At 39.0% G+C, this 5369-nt stretch overlaps 1 long non-coding RNA gene across 1 annotated transcript in view; it reads right to left on the minus strand.

The window, feature by feature from the left end:
- The window catches only part of LOC103463160 (uncharacterized), a 7303-nt gene extending 6214 nt beyond the window's left edge, over positions 1–1089 (minus strand). The window contains exon 1 of the long non-coding RNA XR_533481.1: positions 1036–1089. This is a non-coding gene — a long non-coding RNA (uncharacterized LOC103463160). The remainder of the gene's footprint in view (positions 1–1035) is intronic.
- Positions 1090–5369: the final 4280 nt, after the last annotated feature.

The following is a 5369-nucleotide window of genomic DNA, read 5'->3' on the forward strand; positions in this document are numbered from 1 at the left end:
TATAAGAGACAGAAGCACCAGACTGACTTTTGACAACTTTTGACATCCAGTTTTTGGTAAAGAGAGAAAAAAATCCTGCGCTAAATTATGAAAATGGAGATTATTGAGCTGGTTTGAATTTATCATGCCATTTTTTGGTTTATTGCTTATTGTGACAGGCCTTGTTATGTCTTCATGTCTTACTGTTGCCAACTCAGCAACTTTCTTGCGATGTTTAGCAACATTTCAGACAAAGAAATGTTGGAATCAGACGGTCAGGACTTTTAAAGAGTAACCGTGATCATCCAGAAACCTGCAATGGTGCAGCCCTACTTAAAAAGAAGAAGCACCAAAGCTCATTGATTCTTTCCACTGAGCTAAATCTGCTTTTAACTTTCAGGCTTTCTATCAGCAGCACTGTTAGTTCCTGTCCTGGTTTCATTTGTGCTGCGACACGGCTGGGACGGATCAGGACCGCTGCGTCCTGAAACAAGAGGCCCAATCTGGTCGTCCCGGTCCAGAGGGTTACCGGGTGGTGTGTAGGCTGTGGGGGGGCGAGGCCTCTGCAGCACCCCGGGGTCCTTTTAGCATTCAGCCCAGCGCTCATTAGACATGCAAAGCTGCAGGGTTTGAGCTGCGGGGCTGAAAGAGTTGCCTTTGTCCTGTAATTGGAGATGGTTCTGTGGAAGCTACAAAGAGCGCCGGGCCTCCTCATCCTCTCCACTCCTCTCTGATTCATCCCATCCTTCCTCCTCACACAGTTTGGTAACTTGTTGCGTAAAGATTCAGCTTCCAGGAAGTGATCCAGTTAAAATTTCCAGCTTGAGAAACAGCAAAGCTAAAAAAAAAAAAAAGGATCTAACCCAGTTACCTGGAGTGGCTTAGCACTTGTTACCATTCAACAACATGAAATCACCCCAGGAAAGCAAAACAACACATTTTTCTGGAAGATTCAAACTAAATTCAATCAATTCAAAGTGAACAGATCTGCATTAGGTTGTAAAATTAAGTTCATTTCAGAACCAACTTGTGGAGCCACATGTAGGCTCACTTTACCGCATCACTTCTTTTCCGCTACAGTCTTTTTGCTTCAGGGCTGCTAGAAGGTCCTGCAAACGATTTCTGTAGAAAAATTCTGAAACTTTGAGACCAATCTCAAAAATTTGCTGAAAAACGTAGAAATTAACTAAGAAATTTAGTAGAAAAAAACTATGGAATTTCCATTTTTGATTTTGGTTTGTAGTCTCTGGTTAAATGGATAATGTAAGGTTTTATTTTACCCTGGTAAAAGATCTGCTAACCTGCTGTAAAACACCTTTTGATTATATTCCCAAAATCTTCAGAGAAAGTTTTACTGCAAGAAGACCCTCAGTCCAGCTGAAGCTCACGTGTAAAGATACATTTAGTTTTTTTATTCTGTGAAAGTTTCTGTGGCTTTAGGTGTCCTCCACTAAAAGAGCAGAGTCCTGTCATCATCTTTGGGTTTGCTCCTCTGACGTGGTTCTGTCCACGTAGCCGCACTTCTATTCCTGTCAGTAGGAACAGCTGATCCGTGAACAGCCTCTGTGTGAAATCCCCTCTGATGGCGAGCGACGCCGTTCAGCACCAAACGTGTCGAGGAGCGAGCCGTCGGCCTCAGGGTCGTAATTAAAGCTGCAGGAACGCCCTGGGAGATAAAACAAGCGTCCACATCCTGTCACATTAAACCCGGGGGGTTGCAGAACGCTCAACCTCCACAGTGACCTCAGAGAGACGCGTCACAGGTCTGCAGAAAAACCCCAACGAAGCCGGGAAGTTCAGAGTCCAATTATTACGTCTAATTGGCTTCATGCGTTTAGACGTATTTCAGTTTGATTTAAACTGGATTTGTTTGTCATAATTACTCTATTTACCATAACTATGCTACTTTACATATCATCCATCCATCCATGAATGATGGTTCATCCCTGATTCCTCCAAGCTGAGATAATTGTATGAAACCTCCAGAAAACATGAACCAAATGTTGTTCGGGTTCAGTTCTGTCCCGTGTTGTTTCTATGAGGTGTTGATAACCTGAAATCAGAGATTACAGTTTATTCTGCTCTCTAAAGTGGAGATATGCTAATCCCTTCCAACGTTTCTTTGAGGACTTTTGTTTTTAATCACTTTGAAGATTTTCTCACAGATCTGCAGCCAAACTGTGGATCCGCTGGACCAGCAATAATCAGGATGTTTCCCTTCAACAAGAGTGTTGAAATTCAGGAGCAAATGGTTTATAACAGCTGAAATTAAGCTGAAACAGAAACAACGACACATTTAAGGCTCAGACAGTCGGATGAGGAATAAAAATCTGATATAAATATGAGATTTTGATCTTTTATTAGTTTTCATACTAACAGTTAAACTGTAAGTTTGCAACCTTTAGAAAGTAATTTTGGCTAAATAAGCTTCATTTGAAGCTGCAAATGTTACAAGACCTTACAAAATCTTTTACTAAAATAAATCTATAATAAAAGAAATGTCATTTTATTTATTTATTTTAATTTTCAGATCAAAATAAACTTTAAACTTTTGAATAAAGGAGGATACATACATTTTGTTATGTAGGATGGTTTATATTTGTGTAAAATTATGCTAAAAGAGCACATTTTCAAATTTAGGACAAAAACTAGATAAAATATATGTAAATAACCTTTAGTATCAATGTTTTACCAATTGAATGCAAATGTACAATAAACAACTATAAAAACTTGCATGTATTATTACAGCTGTATTTAAAGTATTAGCTGGACCATTGTGGAAGCTCCAGGGATCCACTTGTGGCCCAGGAGCCGCAGGTTGCAAACAGAAACCTATAAAAGTTTAGGACAGTTTGTACCAACAGAAGCTGAACTTGAGGTTCATCAGACATTTGGTCTCTGCTGCAGCTGATCTGAGGTCAGATCTAAACCCAAACAGTAAACAGGTTTAATCCTGGTTATCAGTTTTAATCCTGTTTCTGTCTGAGGCCTGACCTCACATCACATCTGTGACCCTCACCAGGCAGGAGTGTCAGTTTCAACTTTAAACCTTCATCACTTCGGTGCTGTTTGCAGTTTTTCCTCAACCAATTTCTACCAGGCTACGTTCATTGATGCTAAAGCACAATTTTTTTTCTTCTAAAATCAAATTTTTATTGTTTTTATTTTAGTTTTACGCGCGTAAAACTGAGGTTTACGCTAATTAAATGCGAACCGAACGAGCAGTCCGTTTACGTCCCCGAAGAAACCCGCATGCGCAGAAGAAGGACGCTGACGTCACACAGTCACGCTCTGTTTGCGGAAGTAATAATGGCGGCCGCTGTTTACGGATCAATTTTAAAGTTTATTCAGCAATGGGAGCCGACAGTATTGTCAGAAAATGATAACAGGACGATGAAGCTCATAAAAAAAGCTAAAATAATAGCAGCAAGCTTTTTGTGGAGCATTTTGAAGAGAATGTGGAGTCTGGACCGGGAATGATGGGATTGGGATGTGAGGCTCCGCTGACAGACTGATGCTCACAGCAGCTCATAATTATCATTTCCTGTTATTGTTTACCTCCAGATTTACTGACATTCGGCCCAGGCTGTAGAACTGCCCCTTTGTTTGGTCCAATTCTTTCTGGAAGAAGCCCAAATATCGAACAGCATCATGTGAAAGATGAACTTTAGCTTCTTTTGACCAGAAAAGGTTGAAGAGGCCAAAAGGCCTCAGCTGCTCCCCCAGCGAGGTGACCGGGAGGTCGGGGGAAGGCCAACACATGAGAGGAGATAATCAATTAAACCAATAAGAGCTAAACAATAAATCACAGAGCTGGGATTTAATTAATTTATCAGAAATACGATTATAAAAGAGGCTTGAACTTGATGTGCAAACGTTTTGGTTAGGTATAGAAATATTCAGGAAAAAATCTAGAATATTCACTGTAAAAAAACAACTAAAAACTAAACACTGGTAGCTGTTAGCCAGAATGCCACCGTAAAACAATGAGTGAAAATGATTTTGATTTTATGATTAAAATCCACAAACTAAAATAAAAATGTGTTTTTTGTATTTTACAATGTAAAAGTGAATGTTTTACATTGTAATATATTATTTCACCAGGTTTTACTGTAAAAGAAAATGCTTTAACTTCTTCAAAATATGTTTTTCCCAAAACAAACAAAACCTATAAAATGAATGTAAAATGTACAAATTACTGCAACTTCACAGTAAATGAACACTTTTAGTTTACTGCAGTGTTTTTCAACCTTTTTGAGTCAAGGTTAATTGTTTTAATTTAAAAAATCCCGAGGCACCACCAACCAGAAATGTAAACAAAGATACTCTGTAGCCACGTATATTACATTTATAGTCATTCTTATCAAAGTGTCTTGAATAGGAATCAAATAGACACAAAAATTTATTTTTATCACATTTTACATTTCTTATTTCAAACTGCACTTAACGTGTCCACTTCAAAAATACACCTGAACAGCCACAACACTGTGGTGTTAAATTTAAAGAAGTTGTAGAAAACTCCAAACTGTTTTACAAACTAATCCACAAGCATCTTATAGCCAGAAAATAATTCTTATTCTGAAAGAAGCGATAATATTTGGGAAACATTTCACTTCATATTCACTGTTACAATATGAAGAGTTGCATGTACAAAATGTYAATATCTGTATATTTTACCCACCTGGTGTGAAACCTGAGCATGTTTGGATGAAAACAGATCTGATTTCCTGGCAGGAATTAAAGACAAAGTTCTTCCTCAGCAGCTCTCAGTCTCTGTTTTTAGTTTTTATAGTAGCCAGACTAGAGAAGCTCACTTCACACAGACATGTTGTGGGAAATGGACTCATGTTACTGCTGAGCTTCACTGTCTTTTCCATCACTGTCGTCAGTCCTGCTAGATTCAATGCTCTCACTGCTACCTGTAACATTCATGCATCACTAATTCTCTTGTTTTAACACCGTTAAATATATGGATTTCTGTTGCTGTTGTTCTTTTGGGTTTTCCTGCACATCATATCTTTAGAATGTTTCAGCAAGCAGGAAAAGATTCAATTTTTGACCTTTTAAATCCAGACTTTCATGGATTTCTTATGATTTTTATTTAGTAAATGTTTAAATATATATATATATATTGATGGTTTTGAATGATTCTGAACTGATTCGGTTCATCTGAGACCCAGAATCCGGATCCAATCCCACAACGGGACCCAGACAGTTAACAGAACCGGAGCGTCGATTCTCTGGATGACTGGAGCCAAACAAACCCTGAAAGTCTGCAACAAAAGGCCGAATCCTCCTCCACCATCCCAGTCATTCACTGGTTCCCAGTTAGACGGGCGGCGGGACGGGGGCGGAGTCACGTGGTCCGGAGGCTTGTTTACCGCAACAAG

The sequence above is a fragment of the Poecilia reticulata genome, linkage group LG4, assembly GCF_000633615.1.
Source record: "Poecilia reticulata strain Guanapo linkage group LG4, Guppy_female_1.0+MT, whole genome shotgun sequence".
Lineage (NCBI taxonomy): Eukaryota > Metazoa > Chordata > Actinopteri > Cyprinodontiformes > Poeciliidae > Poecilia > Poecilia reticulata.